This window comes from Orcinus orca, chromosome 16 (assembly GCF_937001465.1).
Source record: "Orcinus orca chromosome 16, mOrcOrc1.1, whole genome shotgun sequence".
Lineage (NCBI taxonomy): Eukaryota > Metazoa > Chordata > Mammalia > Artiodactyla > Delphinidae > Orcinus > Orcinus orca.
The window spans coordinates 54157504-54183761 of NC_064574.1; the positions used below are offsets into that span (position 1 = coordinate 54157504).

The following is a 26258-nucleotide window of genomic DNA, read 5'->3' on the forward strand; positions in this document are numbered from 1 at the left end:
GTGAGATTGCTGGGTCGTGTGGTAGTTCTATTTTTAGTTTTTTAAGGAACCTCCATACTGTTCTCCATAGTGGCTGTATCAATTTACATTCCCACCAACAGTGCAAGAAGGTTCCCTTTTCTCCACACCCTCTCCAGCATTTATTGTTTGTAGATTTTTTGATGATGGCCATTCTGACTGGTGTGAGATGATATCTTATTGTAGTTTTGATTTGCATTTCTTTAATTATTAATGATGTTGAGCATTCTTTCATGTGTTTGTTGGCAATCTGTATATCTTCTTTGGAGAAATGTCTATTTAGACCTTCTGTCCGTTTTTGGATTGGGTTGTTTGTTTTTTTGACATTGAGCTGCATGAACTGCCTGTATATATTGGAGATTAATCCTTTGTCATTTGCGTCATTAGCAAATATTTTCTCCCATTCTGAGGATTGTCTTTTCATCTTGTTTATAGTTTCCTTTACTGTGCAAAAGCTTTGAAGTTTCATTAGGTCCTATTTGTTTCTTTTTGTTTTTATTTCCATTTCTCTAGGGGGTGGATCAAAAAGGATCTAGCTGTGATTTATGTCATAGAGTGTTCTGCCTTTGTTTTCCTCTAAGAGTTTGATAGTGTCTGGCCTTACATTTACGTCTTTAATCCATTTTGAGTTTATTTTTGTGTATGGTGTTAAGGAGTGTTCTAATTTCATTCTTTTACATGTAGCTGTCCAGTTTTCCCAGCACCACTTATTGAAGAGGCTGTCTTTTCTCCATTATGTATTCTTGACTCCTTTACCAAAGATAAGCTGACCATAGGTGCATGGGTTTATTTCTGGGCTTTCTATCCTGTTCCATTGATCTATATTTCTGTTTTTGTGCCGGTACCATACTGTCTTGAATACTGTAGCTTTGTAGTATAGTCTGAAGTCAGGGCGCCTGATTCCTCCAGCTCCATTTTTCATTCTCAAGATTGCTTAGGCTATTCGGGGTCTTTTGTGTTTCCATACAAATTGTGAAATTTTTTGTTCTAGTTCTGTGAAAAATGCCATCGGTAGTTTGACAGGGAATGTACTGAATCTGTAGATTGCTTTGGAATGTTGATTCTTCCTGTACAAGAACATGGTATATCTCTCCATCTGTTTGTATCATGTTTAATTTCTTTCATCAGTGTCATAGTTTGCTGCATACAGGTCTTTTGTCTCCTTAGGTAGGTTTATTCCTAGGTGTTTTATTCTTTTTCTTGCAATGGTAAATGGGAGTGTTTCCTTAATTTCTCTTTCAGATTTTTCATCATTAGTGTATTGGAATGCAAGAGATTTCTGTGCATTTATTTTGTATCCTGCTACTTTACCAAATTCATTGATTAGCTCTAGGAGTTTTCTGGTAGCATCTTTAGGATTCTCTATATATAGTATCGTGTCATCTGCAAACAGTGACAGCTTTATTTCTTCTTTTCTGATTTGGATTCCTTTTATACCTTTTTTTTCTCTGATTGCTGTGGCTAAAACTTCCAAAACTATGTTGAATAATAGTGGTGAGAGTGGACAACCTTGTCTTTTTCCTATCTTAGAGGAAATGGTTTCAGTTTTTCACCATGGAGAACGATGTTGGCTGGGTGTTTGTCATGTATGGCCTTTATTATGTTGAGGTAAGTTCCCTCTATGCTTACTTTCTGGAAGGTTTTTATCCTAAATTGGTGTTGAATTTTGTCAAAAGCTTTTTCTGCATCTATTGAGATGATCATATGGTTTTTCTCCTTCAATTTGTTAATATGGTGTATCACATTGATTGATTTGCATATATTGAGGAATCCTTGCATTCCTGGGATAACCCCACTTGATCATGATGTGTGATCCTTTTAATGTGCTGTTGGATTCTGTTTGCTAGTATTTTGTTGAGGATTTTTGCATCTATTTTCATCAGTGATATTGGCCTGTAGTTTTCTTTCTTTGTGACACCTTTGTCTGGTTTTGGGATCAGGGTGATCTGGCCTCGTGGAATGAGTTTGGGAGTGTTGCTCCCTCTTCTATATTTGGAAGAGTTTGAGAAGGATGGGTGTTAGCTCTTCTCTAAAGGTTTGATTTGCCTGAGAAGCTATCTGGTCCTGGGCTTTTGTTTGTTGGAAGATTTTTAATCAGAGTTTCAATTTCAGTGCTTGTGATTGGTCTGTTTATATTTTCTATTGCTTCCTGGTTCAGTCTCAGAGGTTGTGCTTTTCTAAGAATTTGTCCATTTCTTCCAAGTTGTCCATTTTATTGGCATATAGTTGCTTGTAGTAATTTCTCATGGTCCTTTGTATTTTTGCAGTGTCAGTTGTTACTTCTCCTTTTTCAGTTTTAATTCTATCGATTTGAGTGTTCTCCCTTTTTTTCTTGATGAGTGTGGCTAATGGTTTATCAATTTTGTTTATCTTTTCAAATAACCAGCTTTTAGTTTTATTGATCTTTGCTATTGTTTCCTTCATTTCTTTTTCAATTATTTCTGATCTGATCTTTATGATTTTTTTCCTTCTAAGTTTGGATTTTTTTTAATTCTTCTTTCTCTCATTGCTTTAGGTGTAAGGTTAGGTTGTTTATTTGAGATGTTTCTTCAGGTAGGATTGTATTGCTATAAACTTCCCTCTTAGAACTGCTTTTGCTGCATCCCATAGGTTCTGGGTCATTGTGTTTTCATTGTCATTTGTTTCTTGGTATTTTTTGATTTCTTCAGTGATCTCTTGGTTATTTAGTAGTGTGTTGTTTAGCCTCCATGTGTTTGTATTTTTTTTTACAAATTTTTCTCCTGTAAATGATTTCTAGTCTCATAGCGTTATGGTCAGAAAAGATACTTGATATGATTTCAATTTTCTTAAATTTACCAAGGCTTGATTTGTGACCCAAGATATGATCTATCTTGGAGAATGTTCCATGAGCACTTGAGAAGAAAATGTATTCTGTTGTTTTTGGATGGAATGTCCTATAAATATCAATTAAGTGCATCTTGTTTAATGTATGATTTAGAGCTGCGTTTCCATTTTTATTTGCATTTTGGATGATCTGTCGATTGGTGAAAGTGGGGTGTTACGTCCCCTACTATGATTTTGTTACTGTTGATTTCCCCTGTTATGGCTGTTAGCATTTGCCTTATGTATTGAATTGCTTCTATGTTGGGTGCATAAATATTTACAATTGTTATATCTTCTTCTTGGATTAATCCCTTGATCATTATGTAGTGTTCTTTGTCTCTTGTAATAGTCTTTATTTTAAAGTCTATTTTGTCTGATATGAAAATTGCTACTCCAGCTTTCTTTTGATTTCCATTTGCATGGAATATCTTTTTCCAACCGCTCACTTTCAGTCTGTATGTGTCCCTAGGTCTGACGTGGGTCTCTTGTAGACAGCATATATATGGGTCTTGTTTTTGTATCCATTCAGCCATTCTGTGTCTTTTGTTTGGAGCATTTAATCCATTTACATTTAAGGTAGTTATCAATATGTATGTTCCTATTACCATTTCGCAATTGTTTGGGGTTTGTTATTGTAGGTGTTTTCCTTCTCTTGTTTTTCCTGCCTAGAGAAGTTCGTTTACCGTTTGTTGTAAAGCTGGTTTGGTGGTGCTGAATTCTCTTAACCTTTGCTTGTCTGTAAAGATTTTAATTTCTCTGTCGAATCTGAATGAGATCCTTGCTGGGTAGAGTAATCTTGATTGTAGGTTTTTCCCTTTCATCTCTTTAACTATGTCCTGCCACTCTCTTCTGGCTTGCAGAGTTTCTGCTGAAAGATCAGCTGTTTACCTTATTGGGATTCCCCTGTATGTTATTTGTTGTTTTTCCCTTGCTGCTTTTAATATTTTTTCTTTGTATTTAATTTTTGATAGTTTGATTAATATGTGTCTTGGAGTGTGTCTCCTTGGATTTATCCTGTATGGGATTCTCTGTGCTTCCTTGACTTGATTGTCTCTTTCCTTTCCCTTATTAGGGAAGTTTTCAACTATAATCTCTTCAAATATTTTCTCAGTCCCTTTCTTTTTCTCTTCTTCTTCTGGGAGCCCTATAATTCGAATGTTGATGCATTTAATGTTGTCCCAGAGGTCTCTGGGACTGTCCTCAATTCTTTTCATTCTTTTTTCCTTATTCTGCTCTGTGGTAGTTATTTCCACTATTTTATCTTTCAGGTCACTTATCCATTCTTCTGCCTCAGTTTTTCTGCTATTGATTCCTTCTAGAGAATTTTTAATTTCATTTATTATGTTGTTCACCATTGTTTGTTTGCTCTTTACTTCTTCTAGGTCCTTGTTAAATGTTTCTTGTATTTTCTCCATTCTATTTCCAAGATTTTGGATCAACTTTACTATCATTACTCTTAATTCTTTTTCAGGTAGGCTGCCTATTTCCTCTTCATTTGTTTCATCTGGTGGGTTTTTACCTTGCTCCTTCATCTGCTGTGTGTTTCTCTGTCTTCTTATTTTGCTTAACTTACTGTGTTTGGGGTCTCCTTTTCGCAGGCTGCAGGTTTGTAGCTCCTATTGTTTTTGGTGTCTGCCCCTAGTGGCTAAAGTTGGTTCAGTGGGTTGTGTAGACTTCCTGGTGGAGGGGACTGGTGCCTGTTTCCTGGTGGATGAGGCTGGATCTTATCTTTCTGTTTGGCAGGACTGTGTCCGGTGGTGTGTTTTGGGGTGTCTGTCACCTTATTATGATTTTAGGCAGCCTGTCTGCTGATGGGTGTGGTTGTGTTCCTGTCTTGCTAGTTGTTTTGCATAGGGTGTCCAGCACTGGAGCTTGCTGGTCGTTGAGTGGAGCTGGGTGGTATCATTGAGATGGAGGTCTCTGGGAGAGCTTTTGCCATTTGATATTATGTGGAGCTGAGAGGTCTCTGGTGGACCAATGTCCTGAACTTGCCTCTGCCACCTCAGAGGCACAGGCCTGACATCCAGCCAGAGCACCAAGACTCTGTCAGGCACTCAGCTCCGAAGAAAAGGGAGGAATAACAGAAAGAAGGAATGAAAGAAAAAATAAAATAAAGTTATTAAAATAAAAAATAAAGGAATCATTAAAAATAAAAAAATTATGGGCTTCCCTGGTGGCGTAGTGGTTGAGAGTCTGCCTACCAATGCAGGGGACACGGGTTTGAGCCCTGGTCTGGGAGGATCCCACATGCCGCAGAGCTACTGGGCCCGTGAGCCACAACTACTGAGCCTGCGCGTCTGGAGCCTGTGCTCTGCAGCAAGAGAGGCCACGACAGTGAGAGGCCCGCGCGCCGTGATGAAGAGTGGCCCCTGCTCGCCGCAACTAGAGAAAGCCCTCACAGAGAAATGAAGATCCAACACAGCCAAAAATAAATAAATTAATTAATTAAAAAAAAAAACCCCACTCAGAAAAAAACGAAAAATAAATAAAATTAAAAAGTAATTTAAAAAATGAAAAAAAGAAAATAATAAAGAAGAGAGCAACCAAACTCAAAAACAAATCTACCAATGATAACAAGCACTAAAAACTATAGTAAAAAAAAAAACAAAAAACGGAGAGAGAACCCTAGGACAAATGGTAAAAGCAAAGCTATGCAGACACAACCACGCAAAGAAGAATACACATACACACTCACAAAAAGAGAAAAAGGAAAAAAAAATGTATATATATAAAGGAAAAAGGAAGAGAACAGCCAAATCAATAAACAAATCTACCAATGATAATAAACTCTAAATACCAAACTAAGATAAACATAAAACCAGAAACAAATTAGATGCAGAAAGCAAACCCCAATTCTACAGTTGCTTGAAAGTCAGCCACCTCAATTTTGCAATGATTTGTCATCTATTCAGTTATTCCACAGATGCAGGGTACATCAAGTTGATTGTGGAGATAATCTGCTGCTCCTGAGTCTGCTGGGAGAGATTTCCCTTTCTCTTCTTTGTTCACACAGCTCCTGGGGTTCACCTTTGGATTTGGCCTCGCCTCTGCATGGAGGTCACCTGAGGGCGTCTGTTCTTCACTCAGACAGGATGGGGTAAAGGAGCAGCTGATTCGGGGGATCTGGCTCACTCAGACTGGGGGGAGGGAGGGGTGTGGAGTGCGGGGCGAGCCTGCGGCGGCAGAGGCCGGAGTGACGTTGCAGCAGCCTGAAGCATGCCGTGCGTTCTTCCGGGGAAGTTGTCCCTGGATCGTGGTACCCTGGCAGTGGCGGGCTGCACAGACTCCCAGGAGGGGAGGTGTGGATAGTGACCTGTGCTCGCACACAGGCTTCTTGGTGGCTGCAGCAGCAGCCTTAGTGTTTCATGCCTGTCTCTGGGGTCTGCACTGATAGCCATCTTGCCCCTGTCTCTGGAGCTTGCGCCCGTCTCTGGAGCTCGTGTAGGCGGTGCTCTGAATCCCCTCTCCTCATGCACCCTGAAACAATGGTCTCTTGCCTCTTAGGCAGTTCCAGACTTTTTCCTGGACTCCTTCCCAGCTAGCTGTGGCAGACTAGCCCCTTCAGGCTGTGTTCATGCAGCCAACCCCAGTCCTCTCCCTGGGATCTGACCTCCGAAGCCCGAGCCTCAGCTCCCAGCCCCCACCCGCCCTGGCGGGTGAGCAGACAAGCCTCTCAGGCTGGTGAGTGCTGGTCGACACTGATCTTCTGTGAGGGAATCTCTCCACTTTGCCCTCTGCACCCCTATTGCTGTGCTCTCCTCCGTGGCTCCAAAGCTTCCCCCCGTCATCCCCCGTCTCTGCCAGTGAAGGGGCTTCCTAGTGTGTGGAAACTTTTCCTCTTTCACAGCTCCGTCCAAGAAGTGCAGGTCCCATCCCTGTTCTTTTGTCTCTGTTTTTTCTTTTTTCTTTTTCCCTACTCAAGTACATGGGGAGTTTCATGCCTTTTGGGAAGTCTGAGGTCTTCTGCCAGCGTTCAGTAAGTGTTCTGTAGGAGTTGTTCCACATGTAGTTGTAGTTCTGATGTATTTGTGGGGAGGAAGGTGATCTCCATGTCTTACTCCTCTGCCATCTTGAAGGTGTCTCTTAGAGAATGCAATTTATGTGCAAGAAAGTGAATAAGTGATTCATAAGAAGCCAAAGATCCTTGATAGGGGCATAGTAACACTACCACAAATGTGAATGAGTGATTTTGGCCGTTGTGGAGGGAAACACCCATGGCAGTGGTGGTGGAAGAAGGGAGAGATTCATAAGGTCACATTAAAGGCTCTTGGGTTAGGTGCAGGTTGAGGTTGGAATGTATGGAGTGGAGGCACAGTTCCACCCTATACTCCATAAATACCTGCGCAGGCCCGTTCGGGGATGAGCACCTGGGAGTCGGCCCAAGATACTCATGTTTTCAGGGACTCAGCTGACTTTGAAGCAGGTAGGGCTGGGCAACCTGAGACTGGCAATGTTGCTGATAGTCTATATTTTCCTCCAACAATTGGGGAGATAAAACCTGATGCATCCTACAGCCTATTTCTGATGATTCACTGAAATCACATACATGAAAAGCCCCATGTATGGCTGAATAATATTCTGTTGTTTGTTTATGCCATCTTTTGATTATCTGTTCATCAGTTGATGGACATTTGGGTTGTTTCTACCTTTTGACTATTGTGAATAGTGCTGCTGTGAACAAGTTTTTGTTTGAATCCTTGTTTTCAACTGTTTTGGGTATATACCTGGGAAGCATGAGGTACCAATACATGTCATAACGTGAATGAACCTTGGACAAGTGATGCTCAGTGAAAGAGCCCAGACACAGAAGGCCGCATAGTATATGATTCCATTTCTATGGAATGTCCAGAATAGGCAAATCCATAGAGACAGAAGGTAAATTAGTGGTTTCCAGGCACTGGGCAGTTGGAGCTGTGGGGAGTGAGCACTTAATGGGTTCAGGATTTCTTTTCAGGATAGTGACTGTTTTGGAATTAGAGGTAATGTTTGCATAACACTGACTGTACTAAATTCCACTGAACTGTGCACTTTAAAATGGTTAATTTTATGTGTAGGTAGATTTTTATGTTGTGTGATTTTTGTCTCATTTTTTAAAAAAAGCCCCACGTAAATTGGAACAGGCTGTACAAGTTGGCCTGTTTGTGTATTGTGAGCTTCCCTGGGACAGAAGCCATGTTTGCTTTATTTTGAAATCCTGGTTTCCAGCAATGTTTGGCAACTCATAGGCTCTTGGTGAATGATACCAACAATTGAAATAGTTACCTTGCATTAAGAACATGTGACATGCTGAATACTGGACCAGGCCATTTAGAAGAGTGAGGAGATGAAGAGTTTGTTCTCCTAGTTTCTGGAGGTTTTGTTCAGGAAGAGAGGAACGTGCAGAGGGGGGCCTGCTCTGCTGTTAGGTGACATGGCATGGGGGAGGGGAGGGGCATGCCAGGGGGCTGGGCGGACAGGGGGAGTCCAGGGTGACAGCAGAAAGACAGCATGGAGAAAGAGAGGGCAATTGTGAGGGGCTGCTGTAGAGGCTGCGAGGGAGGATACAGATGCAGATGTTATTCTGATGTGATACACTGTATAACTGTGCTCCCCTTCTGAGAATCCCTTCATTGTTCTTAAATGCTTATGTTGCCAAAAGTGGGGTCTCGCTGCACCCGCTCTAAAGCCAATACTAGAGAGGCAAGGTTGGTGAAAAGGAAAGTTTGCTTTATTTTGGAGGCCGGCAATGGGGGGTGGGGTGGAGGTGGAGGAAGGCGGACTCGTGTCCAAAGACCCCCCCCATACAGACAGTCAGTGGGCAAGAGCTTTTAAAGGGGAGTTTCAGGGGTGTATAGGCAGAGGGAGGGGGCCATAGGCAGAAACAGCACAGTCAGCTCTGACAGTCATCTTGAAATTGGTTCTGCAGTGGTCTGATCAGCATCATCTTGATTGTTTTAAGTACAGTTAGTCTTCATTTCCAAGGTTGGTTTGTTTCCATTTCTTTGAGACCCGTTCTCGGAATTGTGGCAGCTTATGTCATGGCTGCAGTCTTGTCATCATGCAGTTAACGTCTTCCACCTGGTGGGGGTTTCAGTGTCTACAAAACAGCTCAAAGGACACGGCTCACAATATTATATACAGCCCTTGAGGAGGAACTAAATGTTTTTGACTTTGTTTAATGACTAATCTATTATTATTTTGTCCTGTTTGACTGCTTTCCTTTGCTTATGCATTTTCTTACTTCTCTGATTAAATTTATTCTTTGGCTAAAGTTTTCCACAGACAAAAGGCAGGCGGAGGACATGGTGGGGGAGGACCATAGAGTCCTGCTCCGTTTCACTTATGGGGTGTGTGTGTGTGTGTGTGTGTGTGTGTGTTTAATGCATCAGTGGACAGAATCGGACCTCAAGGCAGTCCAGTTATATTTGGGTTATATATGTACCGTTTCATTGACTATGATCCTCTCTGGGTTTATAGATATAAAGGGTGGGGCATAGGGAGGTGAGCTCATTCACCCAGGTTCACGCAGCTTGTAAATGGCACAGCTGGGATTTTATCATATTATACTGCCTCAGAGGAAACTGGATTTTAGAAATACCAGAAGGCCCCTTTTACTTTTCAATGTGCCTGCTGTTGCCACAATTAAATATGATTTTTTGGTTTTACGCTGTTTCTTCGGAATGTGAAACACGAATACTATTGTCTAGTTTGCAGGACTATTATGTAGTTAATAGAGATAGATTATTGAAAGCTCAGGGCAAACAGTAGGTGCTCAGCAAGTGTTAGTACCTTTCCTCAAACACCCCTCTCTCCTCTCTTCCCCACCTCCACTTCTCCTGTATTGGGGGGAGGAGGAAAGAAGAGTGAAAGTTAGTAAGAGTTGATTCTCTGATTGTTAGGGTAGGAAAGATGACACTTGGCTTAGCATCCAGAACCTGAAGGCCCAGGTTCAAGACCACATCCTGCCCCTACTCAGCTACAGGGCCTGGCACAAGTTGCCTGGCTTCTCTGAGCCTCAGTTTCCACATCTAGGCAATGGGATAATAACCCCACCTCCTTGAGTGATGCAACTCAAAACCAACCTAAGAAAATGAATGCAGATATCCTCAGAAAACACTAAAGTATATGTGTGTGTGGCACACTGTACCAGAAGAGTGAAATAGAGAGTTTCATTTAGCCAGTTCTCCGTTCTCATCTGAGAGTGATTTCACTCCAAGAGGACATTTGTCAATGTCTGGAGACATTTTGGTCATCACAGCTGGGGGTGATCTGCTACTGATGTCTAGCAGGCAGAGGCCAGGGATGCTGCTAAACAAACATCTCACAGTGCATAGGACAGCCCGCCTCCCCCCGCCACCCAGTAAAGAATTATCCTGCCCAAAATGTCAGCAGTGCCAAGAAACTGATCTAGAAGGAAGAAGGCAACACATGGAGATTTGGACAGGAAACCATTGAGGGTATAGAGATAGTTTTTCTTTTGTCCATGCTCTGTTTTTGCATATTAAAAAAATTAGATGTAGTTTAAAGGTACATAAAGGTACAGATAATGTTATAAAATGGAAAATAAATAAACCATGTTCTCACCACTCAAAATTGGCTCTTATATGTCTCTTCAAATATTTTTAATAAAATTTTTAAAAATCACAGGTAAGCTACCCCTTTCTCATTTCCCTTTCCTCCTCCAGAGATACAGCCTCTATCATGAATTTATCTTTATCTTTTCCATCCATTTTTTTTTGTATTTTACAAATATCAATAGCCATGAACAAAGTATTGTGTGCATTTACATTTTTTTTCCAATGGACACAGATGGAAAGGTATCACCTGCAACTTGCTTTTCTTTACTCATCAGTGACTCATGTTGACAACGTGTAGGTGGCTTGGATTTGTTCTGGGTCCCTACAGTCTAGTTGATTGCCTTTGAGTGGAGCTTGTTAGCCCTTGATAATGTAGAGCAAAGTGAACTGTTTCATCAGAGTGGGGTGGCACTCATGTTCCCAAGAATCCTCTTGGTTTGGTACCTCCCATGGTGGGAGATGAGCCCATGAGATTAGATGAGAGTAGGTGCCATGCACTTACCATGTCTCTCTCTATCCACTTTCGGCCAGTGGGCTGTGTAAGCAAACACAGGCTTTGAAGGCAAATTGGGGTCCTTGTGAATGAGCTGCCACATTATTTTTGCTCTCAACAACCCCTGTGGTTTGGGCAGGAACTCCACAGCCTCCAGCCCTGTACTCCTGGTGAAATGGCCTCAAGACGAGACTCTTGATCTTACCTGTACAAACAGACTGATGCTTGTGCTGGAGAGGTTGACGCTGATGGCATCACAAGATGTGAAGTGCCCCTCCTGGGCTTTCTGGCCACTCTTATTACGCTCTTCAGAGGCAGCTGTGGCCACAGTGATTTAGGGGAGAGTCAGGCTGCCCTGCTGAGGGGCCCCTTCATCATCCTGGCATCCTGCTCTCAGCGGGGGAGAGGCGAGGTGAATGCCCAGTCTGCATTTTTAGAGACAGAGATGGAAAATAAAGCAGTGGCTTCCTGCTATTAAATGGGAGTGTGATTAGTTATAGGAAAATCAATTCATTCATTGGCTTTGGGGAAGGCTTTTAAGTGTGAAAGGGGATGCTAATCCCCTGGGAAATGTTTTATAAGCAAAACTGCCTTTCTGCCAGCCACTTAGATAAACACCAGAGGGAAGGGGACAGCTTGGCTTTTCTCCCCAGATAACAGGGGTTCCAGAGGAGCCTACCTTCCTCCTTCTCTCTACTTCTTTCTTTCCTCCCTCCCTCCTTCCTTCCATCGGTCCCTACCTCAAACATTTATCGAGTGCTCACTGTGTTCCTTGACCACAGATAGGAACTGTCTTTGCTCTCATGGAGGCTGGGGCAGCAGGCAGCGGAGACAGAAACCTAGCGAATCCATGGTGTAATAGAGAACGCCTCAGGGCAGTGTTGACTGCCATCACTCCCCTCACCCCCATCTTCTTCTTTCTTATCTTTCACTCCTTCCTTTCCCTCTAGCTCATTTCTCTCCCCTTCCTTTCCCCAACTGACCTCCTTTGCTGTCACTTCTCCCTTTCTCTTCACTCCCTTTCTCCCTCTGTTCCCTGGGGGAATCCTAGTGTCTTCACAACCATCTCTGAAGCAATCTGCTGAGTGTTGGTTGGAGGACATAGTGAGGGCCTCTGCAGATCACCCCATGCAGAGACACACAAAATCCCACCCCTGGCCACTCCCAGAGCTGCAGGACCCTTTGGGGTCTGTATCGGTTTCTGCCCTCCCGGGGCTGTCAGGAGCCAGCATTCCTTTGGGGAAGGAGCACCCTTTGTTCTGTTCTGTGCGTGGCCTTGTTCACCACCACTCAGCTGTGGTCCTCCATCTACTGCACGGTGCTCCTAGTGTCCCCCTGTGAACCATTTCATCCTGCTTGTGTCTACCCTGGCTCCCATCCCTTCCTCCATCTTTTGTGCTTTCCTCTCTGGATATACATGGGGAGTGCTGGTTACATAATATCTTCTAATCAGTCTTGCACAAACATTAGCTTCATTTGCATATCAGTGAAAGTGTATAATGATAACAAAATATTTTTAATAATAATGATGATGATATTTACAGAGCTAACATAGCCTGAGAGGTTACTAGTCATCAGACACTATGTAGCACTTCATATATTCGATCTCATTTAAGTTTTACAATAGCCTCATAAGGTGGCTGCTATTATCAACCTTTATTTTTCAAATGGGAAAACTGAGGCTCAGTGAGATTAACTAACTCACCCAGAGGACCAGATATGGGAGGTGAATGCAGAGTTGACTGACCCCAGAGCCTGTGCTTGTAATCACTGGCTTTCCTACCTCTGTGGCATGGTAGGCACAAGGGGAGGAGCCACATGTTGTAGGAGGCTAAGAATAAGTTATTATTTTTTAGCAGAGTCCCCCCTCAGCAGGAGTGGTGACAAGGCCATATTTGTGTAACCTTTTCATTCTTTGCCAAGACCCTATGAGTTTGACCTCCATTCCACAGGTCTCTGCACACCCTGCTCCAGGCCCTGGCCAGCCACCCAGCACTCAGAAACTTAGCCAGGACCAGTGGGTGTGGAAGGTGTCCTGTGTCCCTTTCATGGAGGTACAGAGGCAAGAAGATAGGATTTAGAATCAGACAGACTGGAACCCAAATCCCTGTCTTGCCACTTCCTAGCTGCAGGACCTTGGATAGATTACAGATCTCCTTTTCCAGGCTCAGCTATTACATCTGCAAAAGATTTCTGAGTCACAGGTTAACTGCAAGGACGGGTGGGTCACTGTGTGTAATGTACCCAGCACGTGGGTCGTTGGCATCACACCTGTCTTTTCTCAAGTCAGGGTAGGAGGGAACCCTCCTTCCCAGGCCTCTCTCTGCTCCATCCTGCACATGGACATGAGCTGGCCTGTGTGGCGAAGTTGGGGTATTGAGTTCTGTGACGGGCTTGGGGTGACTGCCTCTTGCCTATGTCCTTAGTGAATCCCTCCCCTAACAGAGTAACTTTTGTGCCTCATAAATAGCTGCCCTACTCTCTTTGGAATGCTTGACTTCAGGGACAGGTGTCGACTATGGGAGAAATTATTCATTTTCCAAAAGTGCTTAGAATTGCTCATTTCCACAGGCTAGGGCTGGGGTGGCTCAAGCCCAGATGGTTTACCTGCAGCCACTGAGTCCAGGCCATATGTGCCCTCTCAGAAAGGATGCTGAGTTCAGGGGGCTGTGCAGAGTCCAGCCAAAGCTGGTAGGCAGGGGGGCTTCTCTCAGCTCCTGAAGGGTGAGGGGATAAATCCGGTGTCTGCTCGTCTATCTTGCTTCTCACTTTGTGGATGTTCTGGGATCCCATCTGGTCAGTCACTCACCCAGCAGGGTGGGCAGGTGGGGGCCCAGCTGGTGTGAGCTTTTGGTTGATGAGTTTGATGTTAAGAGTTTGATGCCTGCGGTAGAAAGTGCATATACTTTGCAGTGGGATAAGTTTAGGTCAAATCCTACCTCTACCATTCTCTTTCTGTGTCGCTCTGAACAAGTCAATTTATTCTCTGAGCCTTGGTCCTCTCATCTGTAAAATGGATTCACAATTATAACTCCCTAGCATTGTGACTGTTCATTGAGATAAAGCATGTAAAGTGCTTCAAGCCATTCTTTGTCCCATAATCAGTGATGTGCTAGTGAGCCTGCCCATATTAGCTTCTAAGAGCCAATTATTAAATTTTTAGGAATCTTGCAAGCCAGTGGTTAAGCTGCTGTAGCTTAAAACTGGCCATGCCATAGTGGGAGTATTTACACCATGGGAATCAGCAAACACTACAAATCAAGCCTCCCCTGCCCTCCCTGGAGCCCACAGGACTGTGCATGGAGGTTACTAAAGGATTGTTTGTTCCCTTCCTTTTCCCCCCTAGCTATGGTCTCTTCTCCAATCAGAACCATCCCCCAAGACTCAAAGTACAGATATTTCTGGGCCAGCCTGGCCTGTACTGGACGTGAAAACACACTACTGCTTTCCTGCCCAGCCCCTCTCAAAGCCCGAAGTTCTCTCACATCTCCCTCACAGGCATGGGGGGAGGGGCAGTCTAGGCCCCCAAGGATCCTACTGCCTGGAATGTGCCCCTCCTTCCTGCAGCTCCTGTAGTTTTCCTTCTCTTCCTCCTTCCCTCTCTTTCATCACTCTTCTGGCTTCTACTGTGTCCTGCCTTTATTTATAGGCTCCCGGAGTGTAGAGTCTCTTCCACATCTTGGCACCTCTTTCCAGTCAGCTGAGGCTCTCTTGCTGTGGGTTATATTTTACACTGTATTGCATCACACTCTGTCCAGCCTGTACCTCCTACCCCAGACCAAGCTTTTCAGATGCAAGTGAGGATGCACTCACTGGGCCTTATCTTAATGCCAGATCCAGCACATTGCCTAGGACATTGGCTAGAACAATGGTTAGTTCTCATAAATATTTGAATTAATGAATCATCTGCAACTCCTTTGTCTTCTTTTAATAAACATTTAGAAATAAAGCAAGAATCAGATTAGTATCTCTTGATTTGATTTTGTTGGAGTGGAGAAGTGCAGTTGTATGGCTGGAACATTCAGTAGATTATAGCATTTTCCTTTCTATTATGTGAGCATCATGCTCTTCCACAAAGAACTAGAGACCCAGGGACTTCGCTGGTGGTGCAGTGGTAAAGAATCCACCTTCCACTTCAGGGGAAGCGGCTTCGATCCCTGGTGGGGGAACTAAGATCCCACATGCTGCAGGATAACTAAGGCCACGTGCCACAACTACTGAGCCCATGCTCCTCAACGAGAGAGCCTACATGCTGCAAACTACAGAGCCACAACTAGAGAGAGAAAAATCTGCACACCACAACTGGAGAAAAGCCTGCACACCGCAACTAGAGAGAAGCCCACACGCCCAATGAAAGATCCCGCATGCCTCAATGAAGATCCTGCGCGCTGCAATTAAGACCCGACGCAGCTCCCTCCCAAAAAAAGAAAATAAATAAATAAAAATTTTTAAGAAAAGAACTAGAGACCCAGACTTTGATAGAAGTTTTCAGGAAAAATTAAAAGATCCTAATAATTCCTTTCTCAGGAGCTGAGATCTTCCTACCACCACCCTAAACGGTAGTCTCTAATCTATCCCAACTTCGGGCTAAAAAAATAGGAAGAAAAAACCAAATGCCAGTTACTTTGAGTCATTTACTACCAAACCCTATTCATTTTGGAACCATCCTGATAACTAATGTATGGCTAATAGGGCTAAATTTTCTTTGAGTGATTATTTTGTGCCAGGCTCAGTGTTCTACGTGAATAATTTTTACATCACTGTGTAGTGAACATGATTATTCCCTCCTTACACAGTGGGATGCTGAGGTCCAGAGAAGTGAACTAGCCAAGGTCATTTGGTTGAGGAGAAGCGCAACCTATGTCTGTGCACACATAATCTTATGCCAGAGCCTGGCTGTTTAACTGTTATGCTAACTTGCCTTTTTATTTTTATTTTTCTGACATCTGACATTTTTTTCTGACATCTAGAAGATATTATTAATCAACCATAGACAGTCTGGTTAACCAGCATTTGGGACCTATAGGTTCTTGGTCCAGTCCAAATGACTTGCTCCTGTATCTCGTGTTAGGGAGAAGTACATTCATTGGGTACCCACCATTTGCCAGGCACAAACTTGGACATTTGGGTACTCTGTTGCCTCATTTAATGATCCCTACAATATTAAATATTAAAGACTACTTAACTCTGTCCATTGTCCAGGTGGGAAAATTGAAGCGCCTGGCGTTTAAGTAACTTGTCCAAGGTTGTACAGTTATGTCCAAAAGTCTGAGCCAGGGTATTTATCCATGCGTTGATTGACTCTCCATATTTTTTGTGCCTTGTTTTGTAATCTAAGAATATTCTTAAACTGCCTGCTCTTGGGAAGGGAGAAAATGTGTGATAGGTATAAAAGAAACAGCAATATGGTAAATAATGTGTGAAATGGGTATTAAATCAATTGAACCAGGTATAATAGATTGAATATGTATTTAATTGCTGCCATGTGCTAGGCATTAAAGTGGGTTAATAAACACTACTGTGGGGAGAAGAAGGGCAGAGAATTTAAATGAACTTCAGAAAATGAACTCTGAGCTCCTGTTTCTCAAAGGACTGTGAGGTTGGAAAGGATTTCAGAATTTCAACCCTCGGCCTCATGCAGAATGCCCACTACAATGTCCAAAGACTCCAAATGAATACCTCATGTATTCCAAACTCACTGTATTCCATTCCTTTCCCAGATAGCTTTAATTATTAGAAAGGTCACCCACACAATGCATTTCAGGGGTCCCTTGTGACTCCATCCATTGCTTCCCAGAGTTTGAGTTCCATGATAGCCCACACCATGTGTGTCTTGATCTCTACTGTTCCGCCAGCACCTGACACAGGCCTGGCTCATATTAGGTGCTCAACAAATATTTGTTGAGCAAATGAGTAGAGGGATGATGAATGATCCTAGTTCTGCCCTGAAAACCCAGAATAAATTTGATCTCTCTGCCTATGCCATTTCTTTCAGTATTTTTGAGTTAGAAATCATATCTTCAATGGGAGACTCTTCTATTATCAGTTATTTTATGTATGGAGGGGTATGGGGAAAAGATATAGATGAAGTACTTTCTTTGTGCCAGATGTGTTAACTACTTTTCACATATTATTTTATTCCATCCTCTCGACATCTCAGTGAGGTTGGTAGTGGGACAATTTCTACTTTATAGGTGAAAAGGCTGGTGCATTGATAATTTGTGTGGATTACCCAAGACTGCACAATGGCTGAATCTCCTGATAAACTCATGTATCTCATGAACCCTTTTAATGCTCCTCGAGTAATAGTGCTTGAGTTCACTTGAAACTTGGGGTTTTCCCAACATTTGATAACAGTGAGGAGAAATTTAGGCCTTGAATTTTCCACCCTCAGAATCAGAAAAGAAATCATGAATAACAGGAGATCTGCATTTCCTGTAATGACATGGCTTCTGTAATTATGAAAAGTACTGTTTGTGATAAAATTGTGGTGTCAAGGACTATTGATGGGAAAACGTGTTCCATGAATCTTTTCAGTATAGACTTCATGATAGCATTTTTTACTCATTTTATGGGGTGAGATCGGTGTGGAAAAGATGGTCAAGAGTCTTGCTGTCTGAGAGCAGAAAGACCTCGAAAGTTGCAAACGTTGTCCTGCTGGTTGGGATTGGAGGTTGATTGAGGCTTTTTATGAACACATCTGGCAGGAAGTGACATCTGTAGCAACAGCTGGCTGCAAAAAGACTGAAGATGGGGTGGGTCCAGGTTCAGTGATGAATAGTGCTTTAAATTCCTTCCCAGAATTTCCCAAAGCAAGTCCTGTTACAGCTACAGAGGGAATAATTGGGTGAGGAGCTGTCACAATTGTCTTCTGCACAGCAAAGTGTCTTCTATGTCCTTGTTTAAGCTTTTCAGGCAAATGAAATGAGTGTGCATTTTGTGCTTTATCCACATCTCACAGGCACAACACAATCCTTGAGGGGGTTGGGGGTTGGGAGTGGGATTCAGCAGCTTCTAGGGACTTGAGAATACACCTAAGCCTTAGCTTCTAAGCAGTATAAATTAGTAGGAGGTGCCATCGAAGCTCTCATATTATTTTGATTTCTCCTTGGAGTTACATTTTACACTGAAAACTATTTTAAAAGTATGTGTAATTATTGACTAGTTATTGCTGTCATCTAGTATCTCCAGATTTTGAGCTCCAGGACAGGGGAGGGATGGTGTCCATGCTGTCTGTCTTGTCCATCACTCTGCCATCAGCCATTTTCAGTGTCCAGCTTGTGGTAGGTGCTCCATAAATGCTTACTGAGTGATTAACTGGGAATCACTGTTCTAGAGTAAAGAACAGTAATATCAATTATTATCAATAATAGCAAAAATATTAATAACGTGAATGATTTGGGACTCAGGAAAAACTGGATTCAAATCTTTGCTTCACTATTTGTGAAGTAGGTGTGCTCAGGCAAATCATTTTGACTCTGAAATCTTGAGTATCTTAGTTATTTTATAAATTGTGAACAATAATACCTGCCTTAAAGGGTTGTTGTGAAAGCTGAAAGAAATTATGCATCTCAAGCCCGTGGTAGAATGGCTAACATACAGCTAAAATTGTTCTTTGTTGTTAATATAATTTCATTATTTGTGTGTCTTGCAACTCTCTCACATTCATTTAAAAGTGCTGGTTGGGAGAAGATTGCATTATTATTTTTATTTTTAAATTAATTTATTTTAATTTTATTTATTTTATTTTTGGCTACGTTGGGTCTTCATTGCTGCGCGCAGGCTTTTCTCTGCTTGCGGCGAGCGGGGGCTTCTCATTGCGGTGGCTTCTCTTGTGGAGCACGGGCTCTAGGCGTGCGGGCTTCAGTAGTTGTGGCACACAGGCTCAGTAGTTGTGGCTCACGGGCTTAGCTGCTCCACGGCATGTGGGATCTTCCCAGACCAGGGCTCGAACCCGTGTCCCCTGCACTGGCAGGCAGATTCTTAACCACTGCGCCACCAGGGAAGCCTGCGTTATTATTTTTTAAACCACTTTATTGATGTATGCTTGACATAATAAAGCTATATATATTAAATGTATATAATTTGATGAGTTTGGAGATAAGTACATACCCCAGAAACCATCACTGCAATCTGTATCAAAAATCTGTCCATCACCTCCAAAAGTTTCCCTCTGTGCTCTTATTAATGATGATGATGATAAGAACACTTAACATAAGATCTACATCTCCTATAGCCACCACCCGGTATGTGTGGTTTATATCCCTAATTGAGGACCTGTTTACTAATTTTTCTTTGGGAATGGCCTGTTTGAGTTATAAACCTCTGGTTTCACCAACTTAAGAGCAAGCTCTAATGGTCTTAAGAACCATAATTTTGTAACAGCAACAACACTAATATAACAGCTAACATATAAACACTGTATGACAAATGCTTTGCAGTCTTTCTCATACTTAATCCATTAACAAGACCATGTGGTGGATCCTTCTATCTCCATTTGACAGAGGAGGAAATTGAAGCTGGAGTGAATAAAATACCCACAATCATGGGGCCAGTCAGTGGTGGTGGGATAAGAATGTGAACCCAGACAGTCTGACTCCAGAGTCTGAAATATTGACCAGTGCTCTACAGTTCATCTCTCACATAGAGATACTCTCAGCATTCATTTGTTGAATAAAGGAGGAGATAGATTGAGACTTGCAGATTCTTGATCCTGTTTCACTATCTGGACTGTAGGACAGAACTGGAGAGGAAAACTGCTCTGGGCTACAAGTCGGTTATGCACAGAAGCAATGCCAGGATTAACCCAACAGGTTGGGCGGAGAGAGGGAATGAAGAAATGCCAGCAGACCTGGGGTGTTTTAGTTTCTTTAACTGTTTGAGAACTTAGGCAAACAACCTGCTAGGAAGCTTAGACCCCAAGACTAAGACATCATTTAGGGTTGGAAAGGTATCCTGATACAGCAGAGGAAAATTCTCATTGCAATCCAAGTTCGGGGCTGAAACGAGCCGACAGTAACCAGGCTGTACTCCTGAACATGAACCTTGAATGACTTTCTTGTAGGGTTACCATCTAATTATGATCATCACATTGGGACACTTGATTTACTTGATGAAACTTGGGCTGGTGCTTCTTGATTCTGGACAAATTGCAGTGAGTTTCCAGTTCAGTCACTCTGTTGATGGGTCATCCATTCTCTGCTGTTCCTTCACTAGGACAGAGTTTGACCATGGGTATTACATGGAGGGGAATTCTGGGCCTCAGTATCAGACTGGAAAAGCCAACTGGACATTTTCGCAGAGGGGTTAAAAGTACACCTGCAATCATGAATATCAAAAAATATAAAGATTACTATGCCCATCCATCCACCCATACACCCATCCATCCATTCATCCATCCACCCACCCACCCACCCATCCATCCATTCACCCACCCACACACATACTTATCATTCCAGACAAATTTCCATCCATCCAACAAATATTTATTGAGTGTTTCTGTATATTGAGCACTGGGAGTATGGAATGAACATCAAAGACATGGTGCCCTGACTTCAGAAAGTTTACAGTCTTAGGGAATGAGGATCTGTAGCCCCTAGTGGTTGGGAACTGTGTCTTTTATCTTTGTTTATTTCAGGCTTGAAACCCTCCCTGTTACCCAAGAAATATATGTTGGATGAATGAATGAACAAACCACATAGACAGTGTTAAAAGATTGAAAGGTCAGGGAAAGAGGAAGCCCAGCCCAGTTAGGGAGACAGGGCATGAGGCTAGGAAAGAAGGGAAACATCAGTTTGGAGCCATAGGATGGTAGGGCTAGAAAGGCAGAGACAATTTCAGCGGGTGAGCCCTGGGTCCAGAAATAAATCTTCCTCCAACTGGCTATGGTTTGCAGTAACCACGGCCTAGATTCCTGAAGGTTCTGGAGCAGACATTTTAAACCTGGGATCTGTGGATGGAATTCAAGGAGTCTGTGAACTTGGATGTAAAAAAAAAATGACATCTTTATTTACATTCACTCTAATTGCAAAGCTAGCATTTTCTTCAATTATGAATGTAGACAGCAAACTACAGTGGTTTTTAGCAGAATCTGTGTCATCAATCGAATCATGGATCTTTTCGTATCACATTACAGCTGGTGCTGATATCCCCAAATATTATCTATGCACATCATTCACTACTTGGAAATTATGGTAGTTATTAGGTCTACTGCTAGATCTTGTTATTTTTTTTTAACATCTTTATTGGAGTATAATTACTTTACAATGGTGTGTTAGTTTCTGCTTTATAACAAAGTGAATCAGCTATACATATATATATATATCCCCATATCTCCTCCCTCTTTCATCTCCCTCCCACCCTCCCTAACCCACCCCTCTAGGGGGCCACAAAGCACCGAGCTGATCTCCCTGTGCTATGTGGCTGCTTCCCACTGGCTATCTATTTTACATTTGGTAGTGTATATATGTCCATGCCACTCTCTTACTTCGTCCCAGCTTACCCTTACCCCTCCCCATGTCCTCAAGTCCATTCTCTACGTCTGCGTCTTTATTCCTGTCCTGCCCCTATGTTCTTCAGAACGTTTTTTTTTTAGATTCCATATATATGTGTTAGCATACAGTATTTGTTTTTCTCTTTTTCACTTACTTTACTCTGTAAGACAGACTCTAGGTCCATCCACCTCACTACAAATAACTCAATTTCATTTCTTTTTATGGCTGAGTAATATTCCATTGTATATATGTGCCACATCTTCTTTATCCATTCATCTGTCGATGGACATTTAGGTTGGTTCCATGTCCTGGCTATCGTAAATGGAGCTGCAATGAATATTGCGGTACATGACTCTTTTTGAATTATGGTTTTCTCAGGGTATATGCCCAGTAGTGAGATTGCTGGGTCGTGTGGTAGTTCTATTTTTAGTTTTTTAAGGAACCTCCATACTGTTCTCCATAGTGGCTGTATCAATTTACATTCCCACCAACAGTGCAAGAGTGTTCCCTTTTCTCCACACCCTCTGCAGCATTTATTGTTTGTAGATATTTTGATGATGGCCATTCTGACTGGTGTGAGATGATACCTCATTGTAGTTTTGATTTTCATTTCTCTAATGATTAGTGATGTTGAGCATCCTTTCATGTGTTTGTTGGCAATCTGTATACCTTCTTTGGAGAAATGTCTATTTAGGTCTTCTGCCCATTTTTGGATTGGGTTGTTTGTTTTTTTGATATTGAGCTGCATGAACTGCTTGTAATTATTGGAGGTTAATCCTTTGCCATTTGCTTCGTCAGCAAATATTTTCTCGCATTCTGAGGGTTGTCTTTTCCTCTTGTTTATAGTTTCCTTTGCTGTGCAAAAGCTTTGAAGTTTCATTAGGTCCCATTTGTTTCTTTTTGTTTTTATTTCCATTTCTCTGGATCAAAAAGGATCTTGCTATGATTTATGTCATAGAGTGTCCTGCCTATGTTTTCGTCTAAGACTTTTATACTGTCTGGCCTGACATTTAGGTCTTTAATCCATTTTGAGTTTATTTTTGTGTGTGGTGTTAAGGAGTGTTCTAATTTCATTCTTTTACATGTAGCTGTCCAGTTTTCCCAGCACCACTTATTAAAGAGGCTGTCTTTTCTCCATTATATATTCTTGACTCCTTTACCAAAGATAAGGTGACCATAGATGCCTGGGTTTATTTCTGGGCTTTCTATCCTGTTCCATTTATCTATATTTCTGTTTTTGTTCCAGTACCATACTGTCTTGATTACTGTAGCTTTGTAGTATAGTCTGAAGTCCGGGAGCCTGATTCCTCCAGCTCCATTTTTCATTCTCAAGATTGCTTTGGCTATTCGGGGCCTTTTGTGTTTCCATACAAATTGTGAAATTTTTTGTTCTAGTTCTGTGAAAAATGCCATTGGTAGTTTGATAGGGAATGCACTGAATCTGTAGATTGCTTTGGATAGTATAGTCATTTTCACAATGTTGATTCTTCCTGTACAAGAACATGGTATATCTCTCCATCTGTTTGTATCATGTTTAATTTCTTTCATCAGTGTCTTATAGTTTTCTGCATATAGGTTTTTGTCTCCATAGATAGGTTTATTCTTAGGTATTTTATTCTTTTCCTTGCATTGGTAAATGGGAGAGTTTCCTTAATATCTCTTTCAGATATTTTTTCTTTAGTGTATGGGAATGCAAGATATTTCTGTGCATTACTTTTGTATCCTGCTACTTTACCAAATTCATTGATTAGCTCTGGTAGTTTTCTGGTAGCATCTCTAGGATTCTCTATGTATAGTATCATGTCATCTGCAAGCAGTGACAGCTTTATTTCTTCTTTTCTGATTTGGATTCCTTTTATTTCTTTTTCTTCTTTGATTGCTGTGGCTAAAACTTCCAAAACTATGTTGAATAATAGTGGTGAGAGTGGACAACCTTGTGTTGTTCCTGATCTTAGAGGAAATGGTTTCAGTTTTCACCATGGAGAATGATGTTGGCTGGGAGTTTGTTATATATGGCCTTTATTATGTTGAGGTAAGTTCCCTCTATGCCTACTTTCTGGAGTCGTTTTATCACAAATTGGTGTTGAATTTTGTCAAAAGCTTTTCCTGCATCTATTGAGATGATCATATGGTTTTTCAATTTGTTAATATGGTGTATCACATTGATTGATTTGCATATATTGAGGAATCCTTGCATTCCTGGGATAACCCCACTTGATCATGATGTGTGATCCTTTTAATGTGCTGTTGGATTCTGTTTGCTAGTATTTTGTTGAGGATTTTTGCATCTATTTTCATCAGTGATATTGGCCTGTAGTTTTCTTTCTTTGTGACACCTTTGTCTGGTTTTGGTATCAGGGTGATGGTGGCCTTGTGGAATGAGTTGGGGAGTGTTCCTCCCTCTGCTATATTTTGGAAGAGTTTGAGAAGGATGGGTGTTAGCTCTTCTCTAAAGGTTTGATAGGATTTGTCTGGGAAGCCATGTGGTCCTGGGCTTTTGTTTGTTGGAAGATTTTTAATCAGAGTTTCAATTTCAGTGCTTGTGATTGGTCTGTTTATATTTTCTATTGCTTCCTGGTTCAGTCTCGGAGGTTGTGCTTTTCTAAGAATTTGTCCATTTCTTCCAAGTTGTCCATTTTATTGGCATATAGTTGCTTGTAGTAATCTCTCATGGTCCTTTGTATTTTTGCAGTGTCAGTTGTTACTTCTCCTTTTTCATTTCTAATTCTGATGATTTGAGGGTTCTCCCTTTTTTTTCTTGATGAGTGTGGCTAATGGATTATCAATTTTGTTTATCATCTTAAATAACCAGCTTTTAGTTTTATTGATCTTTGCTATTGTTTCCTTCATTTCTTTTTCATTTATTTCTGATCTGATCTTTATGAATTCTTTCCTTCTAACTATGTTTTTTTTATTCTTCTTTCTCTCATTGCTTTAGGTGTAAGGTTATGTTGTTTATTTGAGATGTTTCTTGTTTCCTGAGGTAGGATTGTATTGCTGTAAACTTCTGTCTTAGGACTGCTTTTGCTGCATCCCATAGGTTCTGGTTGTTTATTTGAGATGTTTCTTGTTTCCTGAGGTAGGATTGTTTGCTATAAACTTCTGTCTTAGGACTGCTTTTGCTGCATCCCATAGGTTCTGGGTCATTGTGTTTTCATTGTCATTTGTTTCTAGGTATTTTTTGATTTCTTCCGTGATCTCTTGGTTATTTAGTAGTGTATTGTTTAGCCTCCATGTGTTTGTATTTTTTACAGATTTTTTTCCTGTAAATGATATCTAGTCTCATAGCATTGTGGTTGGAAAAGATACTTGATATGATTTCAATTTTCTTAAATTTACCAAGGCTTGATTTGTGACCCAAGATATGATCTATCTTGGAGAATGTTCCATGAGCACTTGAGAAGAAAGTGTATTCTGTTGTTTTTGGTTGAAATGTCCTATAAATATCAATTAAGTGCATCTTGTTTAATGTATCATTTAGAGCTGTGTTTCCATATTTATTTGCATTTTGGATGATCTATCGATTGGTGAAAGTGGGGTGTTAAAGTCCCCTACTATGAATGTGTTACTGTTGATTTCTCCTTTTATGGCTGTTAGCATGTGCCCTATGTGTTGAGGTGCTCCTATCTTGGGTGCATAAATATTTACAATTGTTATATCTTCTTCTTGGATTAATCCCTTGATCATTATATAGTGTCCTTCTTTGTCTCTTGTAATAGTCTTTATTTTAAAGTCTACTTTGTCTGATATGAAAATTGCTACTCCAGCTTTCTTTTGATTTCCATTTGCATGGAATATCTTTTTCCTTCCCCTTTTTTCAGTCTGCATGTGTCCCTAGGTCTGAAGTGGATCTCTTGTAGACAGCATATATACGGATCTTGTTTTTGTATCCATTCAGCCATTCTGTGTCTTTTGTTTGGAGCATTCAATCCATTTACATTTAAGGTAGTTATCAATATGTATGTTCCTATTACCATTTCCGTAATTGTTTGGGGTTTGTTATTGTAGGTGTTTTCCTTCTCTTGTGTTTCCTGCCTAGAGAAGTTCCTTTACATTTGTTGTAAGGCTGGTTTGGTGATGCTGAATTCTCTTAGCCTTTGCTTGTCTGTAAAGGTTTTAATTTCTCTGTCGAATCTGAATGCGATCCTTGCTTGGTAGAGTAATCTTGGTTGTAAGTTTTTCCCTTTCATCCCTTTAACTATGTCCTGCCACTCTCTTCTGGCTTGCAGAGTTTCTGCTGAAAGATCAGCTGTTTACCTTATGGGGATTCCCCTGTATGTTATTTGTTGTTTTTCCCTTGCTGCTTTTAATATTTTTTCTTTGTATTTAATTTTTGATAGTTTGATTAATATGTGTCTTGGAGTGTGTCTCCTTGGATTTATCCTGTATGGGATTCTCTGTGCTTCCTTGACTTGATTGTCTCTTTCCTTTCCCTTATTAGGGAAGTTTTCTTCATATTCTCTACAAATATTCTCTACAAATATTTTGTAGATCTCTACAAATATTTTCTCAGTCTCTTTCTTTTTCTCTTCTTCTTCTGGGAGCCCTATAATTCGAATGTTGATGCATTTAATGTTGTCCCAGAGGTCTCTGAGACTGTCCTCAATTCTTGTCATTCTTTTTTCCTTATTCTGCTCTGTGGTAGTTATTTCCACTATTTTATCTTCCAGGTCACTTATCTGTTCTTCTGCCTCAGTTTTTCTGCTATTGATTCCTTCTAGAGAATTTTTAACTTCATTTATTGTGTTGTTCATCATTGTTTGTCTGCTCATTTGTTCTTCTAGGTCCTTGTTAAACCTTTCTTTTATTTTCTCCATTCTATTTCCAAGACTTTGGATCATCTTTACTATCATT

The 26258-nt window shown here is 41.3% G+C and overlaps 1 protein-coding gene and 1 long non-coding RNA gene across 12 annotated transcripts in view; one reads left to right on the top strand and one right to left on the bottom strand.

Moving 5' to 3' along the window:
• Nucleotides 1-22164, bottom strand: part of LOC125961530 (uncharacterized) — a 199756-nt gene extending 177592 nt beyond the window's left edge. Inside the window, exons 1-2 of the long non-coding RNA XR_007472355.1 lie at nt 22074-22164; nt 51-276 (exon numbers count right to left, since the gene is read on the bottom strand). This is a non-coding gene — a long non-coding RNA (uncharacterized LOC125961530). The remainder of the gene's footprint in view (nt 1-50; nt 277-22073) is intronic.
• The window catches only part of RBFOX1 (RNA binding fox-1 homolog 1), a 2185863-nt gene that overhangs the window by 377549 nt on the left and 1782056 nt on the right, over nt 1-26258 (top strand). The window lies entirely within an intron of this gene.